The following is a 13,039-nucleotide window of genomic DNA, read 5'->3' on the forward strand; positions in this document are numbered from 1 at the left end:
TGCAGTCAGAGGTGGTTCCATTGTGTCCCTGCAGTCCTTGGCCTTGCACTGATGGCAGCAGCTGTGCCTCCCTTTGGTATCCTCCAAATCCCTGGCAAGGGTGACACCAGCACTGCCCCTTCCTGAGAGCTCTGAGGGGAGTGCAGTCCTGGAGTGTCATACAGCTTGTCAACTCATCTCAGAAACACAGGTCAAGGGAAATAGGCACCATCCACTCATCACTGCAGCATTTCTACCTACTCTCAGCACCTCATACAAGGCCACCAGGTGCTTTGAGGGAAGTGGACACAGCCTCAGTGCATAATGCTCCTTTCACAGTAAAACACACAGCTGTTGCTCCTCAGCACCTGCAAAACCTGCTGAAGGAAGCTGACGAGCACAGTGGGGACAGAAGGTAGGAGTGTTGGGTGCATTGACAAAAGCCAGCTCTCTGCCCTCTGTTTCAGAGAATTTACTTCTCCAAAAATATCCATGAGATGAAACTGCAGCAAATACAGGAGGAACCTCTAAAAAGAATCTCTTCTTCTGATCGCAGGCTCTTTTCCATCTTTTTTCATCAACCTCTTTGTTGCAATGGCAGACTCTTTATAGGAGCAGTTAGAGCAAGAAGCACACCTTTAGAAGATGGGCAATGGTAAGTGTGGGCATGCCAAGACATTGTAGAGACAGAAATCTCTCTCCCCTATGCCCAGGAACTGTTTGAGACAACAGGCAGGGCCTGTTTAAACAGTATATTCCCTGACATTGCTTGATTTACTTCTGTAGGTGTAACCTGGGGGAGCCTGGTCTGTTACCCCTGCAGAAATGTGGCCACTGTTGTTGGATTATATTCTAGCCATCATACTTTATCATGTGCCTGGCATTCTCAGGATCTGTTTTGCTATCTGATTTGAGAAACATCAAAAGGCATTTAGCTGACTCAAAATTATTAGTGGCTTTGCTTTCCCCGTGCCTCGTACAGCCAATGCCTTGCTTTGCTAGCATACGTTCCAGCACGCTACACAATTTCCCTCTTTATTCAACTGTGCAGCATAAAAATACAATATAACAGACATTCATATGAGAACTCATGAATAATAAGTTTTTAGTGAGCTACTTTCCTTAGCATCTAAGAGCTTAGTATGAAAAAAATTGTCCAGAAGTGTGCTCATTGTAACTTCTTTAAAATCCATGCAGCTCCTGTTAGGGAATATTTTTATTCACACGTATTTATTTCAAGCTCCTGCAGTGTTCTATTTTCATAAATTATGAATTTAAGACTCACAATTTTAGCATACTTGAAGCTGAGTTCGCTGATGGACACTGCTATTACAAAATCCTGCAGAAAATTTACAGGACCAAGTATATGATTTTGAATTTGAGACATGTAGAGCTCAACCCATTTTTGAGAGTGACATAATAGCACTGAAAATGAATGTGATCCATTTTATGTACTGATCTCATTCAACAGCTAGCAAATTTGAAATTGTTCTTTCTGAGATAAACTCCACACTTTTCCAGTGAGCATAAATGGATTTATTCCAACACACTCAGTTTCTCCAGTTCACAAGGCTACAGCAGAAACTGGGTTTATTTCATTCCTATGGGCAGCCAGCAAAGCATACTGACACACTTAAATAGTTTATTGATCTTGGCCATTAACAGCGGCATCACAAATCCAGTGATGCAAATTACATTTTGTGGAGTTTAAAAATTCTATGGTTCTATGTTTTTTGAGCAATATGCCTAAGTAAAAGGAGAAAAAGCTAGCAGAAAGGTATGTTTTGCAAGAACTGTAATTGTGTTAGGGCAACACAATCAACAGTTTTATGGAGTTTAACTAGCTTCACTCATTTTGTAATTAAAAGTTTCATCAGCACAGCAGACAGAGGGTGGCATTTGTGGTCTCCTTAGACTTTAGTTTGTTTTCATTACAGTGTTGATGCAGTCCAGAGAAATAGGAAACCAGCACTATCACAAGGCATAGGCTTATGTAACAAATTTTACATTCCATGCTTTTTCATACTCAGGGGTCAGCTGTGTAGCCTATATATTGACAGGATACAGATGATACAGGGTGATTGTTTTATACAAGTTCATCTTCTTTCACAGTATGGAAATGTGTAGCTAGCTGCCTGGTAAGCTTTCAAGAAATTATTAATACCCAGAGACTTTCCTTATTCAGAAAACATGTCCCTGAGTTGTGCACCATCACAACAAAGAAGCTTTCTCATGATGCCATCTTGACAATCACTGAGTTGAAACACATTTTGCTTGTATACAGCTGCACATAATAGAGAAATTTGGAGAAGCTTCTGTACTTTGGAGAAAATTCCTACCATTTCCTTTTCTTAAATATGCCACTAGCATTGTGTACTGTGTATGTATGTGTATAATTTACCAGGTGTATGAGCACATCAGCCACATGCAGCATATTAATCTACCTCACCAGCTGCATTAATCCAGCTCTACAGCATTCAGGACAGTTTCAAAGAGTCAACATTTTAAATAGCTTGTGGTTACAGCAATGTTTCTTCCCCAATTTTTTTCAATCACCACCACATGTGTTTTAAAATGCAGATTAAAATTTAATCCTCAACTGGGGACACATTTGAGGCGCACATGTGGTTCTGCATACAGGGTGGAATCCAAAGATGAAGTATGCATTTCTCTTCCAGACTTATACCCAAACAGGTGAGAGTGTGAGAGGGTGTCAGTAACAAGAAGGCAAGTTAGGAAGTCTTGATTCAAAGAGGCTTGAGTATTTGGCTCTTTGTGGTGCTTGACTATAGGATTTTTCCTAGCTTGCTGCTCCGTGTCTTTCATAACTTTTTTTTCCTGTATGCCTTTGCATGAGAACAAAATACAAAATGTTGGATCTGTGTGTCTTGTAAGGAAATGCTTTCACTGATCTGCCACATCTACATAAAACATATATGCTACTCTCAGGATCCGCCTGAAATAATAAAGGAACTTTCTTTAATGTCCCCGAAGGCACTGTGCTGAAAAGATATTTTTGCTGTTAACACCATGACTAAGTAAACAAATAAAATATGAAAAGATAATAGCTTAATTGAAAACATTTGCATATTAGCATGATTTCTATTAAGTGCACTGATTCTAGTGACAGAGGCTTGGAAACATTTGAAACTTAGTCTTTAATTCAGTCTGCTATCTTTCCTTAAAAATACAGGTTTTTTCCTTGTTTTCTCACTCCTCCCACATCTAGTTGTTCACCATGGGAATTCTCAGTTTTATGCAGATAAGGGCCTTTACTGTCCATTCTAACATGGCAAATTTTCTGTCTGCCTGTTTGAGTCTCAAATGGCCCCTGAGTTTTTTGAGACATATTTTGGTTATAAGGTTGAGAATGTGTAGAGGAATAATGCATAATAATACAGCTGGGCCAGAAAATGTTAGGACATTGAGCATACTTAGACATTGGCTGAATCTTCATAAATATTACTCATGAGACTGTGGTAGGGAGAACCAAACTTCAGCTCCAAAGTGGGAGAAAAAATGTCTAAGATGCTGCAGTGGAATTTAATCCTAATTTCTGTCTAAATTTAAACCTGTAATTCTGAACATCCACTTTCATCTGCTTCCTAACTTCATCTCCTGCTCTCCAGATATCCAAGATGTGCCTCTAAGAAGATAAATGTGTTTTCTTCTGGGAAGTCTCCACCAGGGGTGCATGAGTTTGCACTCAGGACACCAAGGCTGGAAGACACAGCTGGAAGAGGATTTGAAGATGCACCCCTGTGCATTGGGACAAGGTCAGTTACTCTTCCCTCATTCTTGAGAAAAGCCTGACTTGGTCCGGGCCATAGAGACCCCACATGCAGCGTGCTGTAGTGCTCTAGTATCTGTCTTATTGGAAGGTGTTCAAAGTGTCCAATCTGAACTTTTTGCTGGCAAGCTGAGCTCTCTACACTTTGTCCTACTCCCAGAAACACAGAGAACAATGTGTTGTTTCTCCATGCTGCATGATAGGATAGATACTTTCCCCTTTCTTGGTGTTTGTATCTTCAGGGTGCTCTGAGTGACCTCATGGGTCACTTTTTTGAGATCATTCTTGTTCATCTCTCCTTTGCAGTTTCTCATGTGTGTGTGTGTGTATTTTACCCAGTGACTATTAAACAGAAAATGTGGCCATGTAAAAAGTTTCTTTTGGCATCTGTGGAAGCTCCAAGTTGTGGAGACCTCCACAAGAGCCAGGATTTCTCCACAGCTGTTTGGGCCCTTCTGTCCTCTATGGAATGCCTGTGGCAAGAAATCCGTGCACAAACCGAGCTTGCAGCAGCTAATGTGGAGAAAGGGAAAATATGTGAATGTCCTCTGACAGTTACAAAACCAGACACTTGAAAGGATGTTTTACAGGGAGAACAGTTATCGTGATGTACCAGAAAAAACCCAAAAAACCAAAAAAACCAACCAAACAAAAAAAAAATCATATTTAATTCTCCTGGCAGTCAATCGCCCTTGCAAAAATTTCCCTTGCAGTATTCCACGCTGCTCAGGGAAGGCCTGAGGCAAGGTCAGCAGTACCCAGAAAGCCAAAAATGATGTGTTTGAGAGTTGATCCCACTGCAATTTGGAACTATTTTTGTGGAGATATCTGCCTTTCCAGCAGTGGTGTCGAGATTGCCCCATGCCCGGCCATGGGGCACTGGGAGTGTGGGGGATGGAGTGTCAGCTCCAGGCCATGCTCCTGGCACTGTCACAGCTCCCTGGGCTCCTGCCACTCTTTGGTGAGGAGAAAGCCCACTCTCCTGCCCTTTCCTGCATCCCCTTGGGCTGCCACCATGTCCTGTGCTCCACAATAGTGCGGGCAAGGATCCCTGGTCACCGTGTCCTCTGGGTGCAATCAGCTGTAGCATCCAGGAATGAGAGGGAGCAACCAAAAGCAAAAGCAGTCAGCAGAGAGGATGCCAGCAGATGGTGCTCCAGCCCATGCTGCCTCACTCTTCAGCTTGTCAAGGTTATTACTGAAAGTTATCATCTTGTTTGGAGGAGCAGCTTGCTTCCTCTGTCCCCTAGTTTGGAGTGTGAAGTTATTTACACCACATGATTTAGAGGATGGAGTCAATTGGTGAGCACAGGATGAATTTTGGATACCAGCTATATCAAATGCTGTCAATGGTTAATGACCTGTCTGTAGAATAGAAGCAGATCTATAAGGACTACGATAAATGTGATGGACAAAACAACAATTTGAAGAAATCACAATGTTCTTGCAGCGATACTGAGGGCAGACAATAATCACAATTAATTCTTAAAAAATAAATATACCCTGATTCATTCTAACTCAAAGGAGGCCCCAGGAAGTCCCATGTATTAGCTCTTCTGCGTTTAAGCTGTAACAGCTGATAGAAGCTGAGATTAAAAATGTTCCCCAGAACAGGGGAGTTGTACAATAATGAAACATACACCATAAGTTAACAAAGTCATCTTACCTCCCTTGATTTATGTCTAACATAGCTTGATGCTAGCCTTGTGACAAGAGTGCAGCAACTCATTAGGCAGATCCACCTCTGTATTGACCCAACAGCCTCCAGCAGCTGTTTTGAAGTCAAAGTACTCAATTTTTAGTGGTGTAAGTAAAGGAAACTGCAAGTTGAATTCCATTTCTCATAAAAAATTGAGCAATGCTGGTTTGTTTTTTATTTTAATCATTATAAGGTATATCAGTAATTGCCTGCTTGGTTGGGTTTTTTTGAAAAAGCTTTGAAAATCAAAGTCACATTCAGCATGTCTATATAGTGATTCAGTCTAGCCAACAAGTCTTTTCAGCAGGCAAAGGTAACAGACAATGCCCAGAGACAGTTTTTGCATCTTTCCTTCTGACATTGCTTGAATTTTACACTGCTCTATACCATTTACTTTAACCGGACTGGCTTAGTAGTGTTTAATCCATTCACTTAAAACCAAAGAGAAAGATGAGGGAAAACTGGTTTTATTCAGCCTGTTTCAGCCCTTGGCTTTCAGTGTCAGTTCCATGCTTTGCATCCCCTCTGTGCTACACACACCCACATGGAGGATTTAAGTAAGATTTGATACTGGTCCCACAGTAGCCCAGAGTGGAAATGGAGCTGCACACTTTATGATGCTCAGTGACCCATGTGAAGGGGTGGGTCTGGTTCAAGATCTTGGTATTTTTAGATGTCTGTTCCAGCCTTAACAATTCTTTGATTCTGTAAGATGCCAGATACTGTTTCCCAGACCACTGTAGGTTCAGAGGCAGATTTATACTTTGACCTGCAACAAGCAGTAAGTCCAGAGGCTTTCAGGGATGAAGTGAGTTGAGTTTTACATGTGAAATGGGTGGTGTGGATGGTATAGAGCCTTTTTGGGTTCCATCTTTCAACAAGAGAGCATTAGTTTGCCATCCTCAGCCTTTCACTTTCCCCCTGTTAAATCCAGCCCTTGCACAGTCAGGGCTCGGGCTGAAATGAAAAAAGATTCCTATGTCATGTCTGCCTCTCTCTCTCTGTCTGTCTCACTGCTTTTGCTTATTTGTAGAGATCAGTGCAGGTGACACTTAGAAATTGCTTACACTCCCTGATCTCTTGAGTGTGTTTTAAGTGGTGCTGCCCTGCTGCTGTACCTCTGCAATGCTTACTTTACATTTCCCTCCTAGCCTCTCACACACATCATTTACAAATGCTATTTTGATACACATCAAGTAGAGTCATAAGGCAGGCAATATAATCTTGTGGGGATATCTCTCTAGATGGAGGAGCAGTAATTTAGTGTTATACAAAGAAGACTCAGTATATACAACTTGAACCTTTGTGACTTCTGTCAATAACATTTGATCCTCCACATAGTTATGTGTAAAGAGCAGCTCAGCCAAGGAAGTGACAGGACATAACAGTCCATATGCTTCTGGTTTGGGCTGCATGAAACACCTCATCCTATGGCAAAGATCATAGAATCACAGAATGGTTTGGGTTGGAAGGGGCCTTAAAGATTGTCTAGTTCCAACTCCCCTGCCATGGGCAGGGACACCTTCCACTAGATCACATTGCTCAAAGCCCTGTCCAACCTGTCCATGAACTGTCCACCCACAACTTCTCTGGACAACCTGTTCCAGTTCCTCACCACCCTCACAGTAAAGAATTTCTTCCTAATGTCTAATCTAAACCCACCCTCTTCCAATTTAAAAGCCATTACCTCTTCTAAAAGCAATGTTGTTTCAGAACAAAATAATCAAAAGATTTTATTCTGAAATTGCCAAAAGAAAATTATTTGAACGTACATAATTCTGTTCCTCCTATCCTCTATTTTGGACAAATGATACAGGAAACGGCATCACATTTGCTATTGGTTCTATCACTTAACAAAATTTTGCTGTACTCAACCAATTTCTCAGCTAGACACGTGCAGTTTCGTGTTCCGTATCAATGTATTTTCTGAAACTGCTCCTGCAGGCTTCATTGTTATTTATTATTTGCATTAGCACTGGTGGGTTTAGGGGTCCTTGTCTGACTATGTAATAAAAACAATATTTGTCTCTGAACACTCACAATTTTCAACATCTCTGAGGGATTTTGATGCATTAAATAACTTGGTTCTGGTGCTCTACTTGGGTTAACTAGTTAGTCAATTCTTTGAGCAATGTACAGAAAAACTTGGATACTGTAAAAAAGACAGCAGGCATGACTCCTGATGAACCACCCCATAATATTGACCAGATTTAGATCTCTCCTTTTCATTCTATCTCCCGTCTAGAGCAGTCACATGAAAGACCAAATGAATGAGCTATAAGAAATTCACAGCACGCAAGATTACTATAAGTAATAAATCTCCTGCAGTAAAGGAATTTGTATAGAAATAATAAAAGTATCGGATGCTAAGAAGAAGTAAAACCAGCTGTGTAATATAAAAGAAAATCTTTATCCTCATCTCACTGGTGAAAACTAATTCAAACAAAATACATTACACAAATCATACACTTTGAAATTATTTACATAAAAACAGATGGAGAGTGTTCCTACTGCGATAATGAGGTTTTAGCAAAGTATGTCTTTCACAGAGTTGCCATCTTTCTGCAAACAACAGGGTTTATTCTGCTGTCATCAGGGGTGTGAATCCCCAGCAGCCTCCCTGTCTTCCCTGGGGGCCCAGGTACAAGGTGGAGCAGAGCCTGCTTTTGTTGCTGGAGCATCTTGCAAGTTTCATAACCTGCAGAAATGTTAAGGTTCACAGGTAAGCATTTTTTGTGTGCTCCCCACTTTTTGGGGGCCAGTACAGCACATGCTAGCGGCTCCCGCAGCACACAGAATGGCCCTAAAGGGGATGTGCTCTGCTAAGCCTTACCCCACTTTGCTATTAATTAGTCCATTTTATGTGTTTGCCCATTTATTCATTTATTTACCCCCAGTCTGATAAAGTGTCAGCCCAAAGGTTCTTTTATGGGCAGATAGGTGGGACCACACCCTTCTTCAAGGCTATTTTCTGTCCCAGAGCATATCACAGCTTTTTTGGCTGGACTTTCACCAATGGGTGTAGGATGAAGCCCTGCTTCCTTCCCTGCCTGCTGACGCTGACATTCAGTTCTGCTCCCATAAGCCTGGAGTACATGTCCATGGCAGCTTTAAAGTTCTTCTCCTGCTTATTCTTCCTTTTAAAAATTATAACTTAAATCACCATGATTTCTACAATGGTTCATGGTGCTTCTCCCACCAAAGTCCCCCACAGCAGCTAATGCCACAGCTCCCATGCTGCTGCTTCAGCTGCCATCAAGATCTGCTGCATGTTATAAACATATTATTCCTCTTAAAATAACAGCCTTAATTTCTTCCAAACTATGGAAATATATGCTGTATCTTTAAAAATGTATCATGAAAATGAATGTCCATGAAATATGAGTCAAGTTTCCGTATACCTTAATCAAATACTACAGGGTCTCTGGGGGATGGCACTTACATTGCAGCTGTGCAATGTGAAGTTTGTTCCAGTCCTGATTGAAAATATTTTCGTGCTTCATTCATTTTTGCCAGTGAAAACCCCAAGGCACTTTCTGCAGGCTGAAGGTGCCGTTATTCAGGGTGACAGTGATGGGTCACAGAGATGGTGTGGAGAACTAACTAGCAGATTGGAAACTAGCAGATCTCTGAACCGACTGTCAGTCTTCAAAACTTTGGAATATAATGTGCCTGTCTTTCTCATTCCCTATTCTTATTCCACAGGGGAACAGACAGGACCAGGTTTGCACAAGCTATAGAGGTTTTCTGTAAAAACAATAATGTGATGGGGCATCATAATTTTTAATATGATTTATTTTAATGAACAGTAGGATTTCTGGACTTGTGGGTGTGCTTTTTGCCCTTTCTCTTATTGCTTCCCTCAATGGTAACCATTGCCTGCTCTATCAGGTTGGTGAAAGACAGCCAGGACAGTTCCCCCAGTTTTCCCAGACTTCTTGCTTTCTTCCAAGTCTGAACATCTCCACCCAACCTCAAACTTTCCATCAGGACACACAATACCTTTGCAGTCTTGTGTCTTCCCTGGTGCTCCCTGGGAGCTCATCTCTTTTCTGATCCCTCTAGCAGCATGGAACCATCCAAGGTTCCTTTTCAATGTAAGGTTCTTCAGTCTGGAAACCCCAGCTAGCACTGGGTGTTAATTACTGGTTTGAGGAAGATGTCCTCATTGGATCCACTTGTACACAGCATGGCCCTAGTGCCTTCTGGTTGCTCTCAGGCATCCTGAAGCCTTGGCTCCCCAGCCACAGCAATACATCACTACCAAAATGGCACTGATGTTGGCTTTTTGAAGAATGACAGAAATCAGAGATGTCAGTCGGTGGAAGGTAGTTCTTCATTCACAGCATATTTTCCAGTGTTCACTTCAGTACAGTTTTAAATTATTCAATCAATTAGGCTTCCCTTCATTTCCCTGGGGTGGATATGCCACTCACTAGTACATTCAACCATTAGGACTTCTTTCCTAATATTCTGCCTAAAATCTCCTCTGTTGTTTTACTGTCTCAAGAAAACATTTTGGTTGTATGTCACTGTCAAATGGAAGAGAAAGTCAGCATTTTTAGCATCCAGAACAGGCATCTCCCAAATACTTGAGCTGACATTCATTTTGCTGTTAGGAAGATTTGTCAGGCTGCTTCACCATTCCTCTCCAGGCATGACTTTGTTTTTATGAGCTACCAAACTCATCCATTTGTTTTAGTGGCAGTGACTAAGTTCCATCCATTCTTCAGGACATAAGGAATGATCCAGCTCTAGACATCACCTTAGAAAAGACACATAATAAATGAGGGGAAAACATGGTTAGAATCCCCACATTTCTCCTCAGCCTGCCAGATAGTCACAAAATGAGGAATTTTATGAAAAATGAACTGCACTATGATGTACAACTCTTAATATTACATTTCAAGGTTTCTGGTGATACCCCTCTTGCTTGGTTAAACTTCTGCAGCTTTAAGTCTGACCCAGAAAAACTCTCCCTCCAAGGCCATATTTGCTTTTTGCCTTCTTCTCTGGAGTATCCCTCCTAGACTTGTGCATCCAGATATGTAAAACTTAGTCTATAATCTCAGTATTAATTGATAAATACAGCTCATGTCCAGACTGAATATTGACTCAAAAGAAATAGCACAGGAAAATATTTCATGCTTTGTCTACTTTTGTTTTTAAGTAAAGAGCAGCAGTTGTCTATTAATTAGCTTACTTTTATGCTCACTAAGGATAGTGAATCTCACCCTTTCAAAGCATCCTTTAGGTTAAAATGAGGAAGGAAAGAGGAATATTGATCTCAGATTTTTGCCAGTTCAGAGCCCACTTAAGAGACTTTTTTTGTTTTGGGTTTTGGGGTTTTTTGGTGTGGTGGTTTTTTTTGGTTTTTTTTGGTTGTTGTTTTTGGGTATTGGGGTTTTTTCTCAAAAAACCCAATACCCAAAAAAATTTTATTTTTTTTGTAGTATGATGATTTTTAATAGACTATGAATCAAGCTTACAACGATGTTGAAAATATGTGCATTCTTCCTATAAAAGTAATAAATGGCTGAACAGAATTAAAATGGCTGCACAGACCTTTACTACCTCAAGCTATTGAACACTGAACACAAATCCAAGTTTTTTCCAATGTTGAAATGTCTGCTCTGAAAATATTCCAGGTACCCTCTCACAAAGTAGTCTCTGGAAGAACACAAGGAACAGGAGCAAAGGTTTGTACCTGTGTCTGACACTTGTATTCCTCCTGAGGTTCTTCCTCTGGAACATTGTGGGCAGCAAGAAATGTCAGGACAATTTTTAAAAGTCTAAGCTAAGGATGTAAAGGACTGCTGAAGTGAGAGGGGAAGGAGCTGGCTGTTTTCAGGCACTGCTGAAGAGTTTACCATGGTTTGCCTAGTATGTTGAGGGTTCGTCAGTGTTTAAGAGCCCCCAAATGCTTTTTGACTTCCTATACACCTACAGCACAAAGCTTTACACTCATTTACAAATGGCCATCAAAGCTTCAATGCAAATCTTGCAGTACTCATTCAAGCAGATTTTCAGCTTGCTCAGAAAACAACATTAATGCTATTTACTGGCAGGAGTCAAACCTGGAGAGGAGTTGGACCTTCCCACCTGGCAAAGGCAGCTAAACCTGTTTTGATGCAGAGGGCAGGGCCAGCTGACCTTCCACATCAGCACCCCGTGTGACACAGCTGTTTTCAAAAAAAAACCCTAAGAACTGATATCTGGAGTCTGGAGACAATGTTTTATTATCTTTTATGTTGCAAATTTTGCTTTTCTTTTGTTTTGTTTTCTGGCATATCACTGTAGCTTTCAATGTTAAACAAATTTGTAATTACAGTGATTTTTAGGTCCAGGATGTTGGAAGGGAAGGGTTGTTTGCTCCTGTGTTAGCAGTGCTGATCTCCCAGCAGTGTGAGTGGAGTTAGGGACAAGGTTTGTGTATGCTCTCTCACCAAAGCTGTGGGAAACAGGTGGGACTTATGGAAGATGGGAAGGTTGGGTCTCCCTCTGCTGCATGGCTGTGCCTGGGACCCACACCTAAGGGGGCATCCCTCAGATGTTACCAGGCAATCACTGCTGTATGTTTGGGCAGGGTGGTGATTGCTTGTAGACTTCTGATTGCTACTGTGAATGGGGAAAACCCCACCAGAATTGTGGTATATTTTGCTGTCTGTTTCTTTGTTTTTCAGGGTTTTTTTTCTCTTAGATTTACATGTGTGCCTGCAGACCTAATGGGCTAAGCTGATCTCTCCCAGCAAGGCTGAAAAAAATCAAAGGGCATCACTAAGTTTAGTGGAGGTAAGCCTATGTCAAACCAATGTAAATATGTGTAAAACCATGTTTCAAGTGGGTTTTTTAACAAGAGAAATTTTTCAAAGGCAACCTGATTCTGTAAATCCTGTGCAGGTAAAACTCTGGGATCAACTTCTCTTTTCTTATAACGTCATTGCTGGCAACTTTGTATGTCTGAGGCAAAAAGAATAGGGTCTGGCTTTATATGACATGGCCAAAGTAATAGATGTGCAAACAATAGTGGGTTATTTTTGATCCCACACAGCAGTAAGCTCATTTAACTGATAAAGACGGATGACAACTTTAACTTGAGCATCTGCTGTCAACAGATATCTGACCCTTAGAATTAAAATAAAAATAGAAGCTTTGCTGGTTGTTCAGTTGGGTTTGATTTCACACTGCAGAGTTCCAAGGCCAAAGGAGTAGGAAAATGTCAGTAGGACTTAGCACTTTTAAGCACTTGGAGCAATGTTTGGGGAAAGCAGAGTCAGGGGACATAAACTGGGGACTTGGCTACAGCTGGCTGCTGGATCTTGCAAAATGTGTGTGAGCACATCATCTGTGAACTATTAAGCTCTCATTACTTATGCCATCTAATATACTTGTTCAGGAATGTACATACTTCAAAATAAATTTGATGGGGTTATGGTACCTTGTATCTGTCTTAAGTCATCTGTCTCTGCAGAAGGAAATTCCCCACTCCTGAGTCCAGACCTTCCTGGTTGCCCAGAAGATGTGACAATGATATTTTGAAGCCACCGTCAGCTGCATTCAGGGGGAGATGA

The sequence above is a fragment of the Camarhynchus parvulus genome, chromosome 4 (assembly GCF_901933205.1).
Source record: "Camarhynchus parvulus chromosome 4, STF_HiC, whole genome shotgun sequence".
Lineage (NCBI taxonomy): Eukaryota > Metazoa > Chordata > Aves > Passeriformes > Thraupidae > Camarhynchus > Camarhynchus parvulus.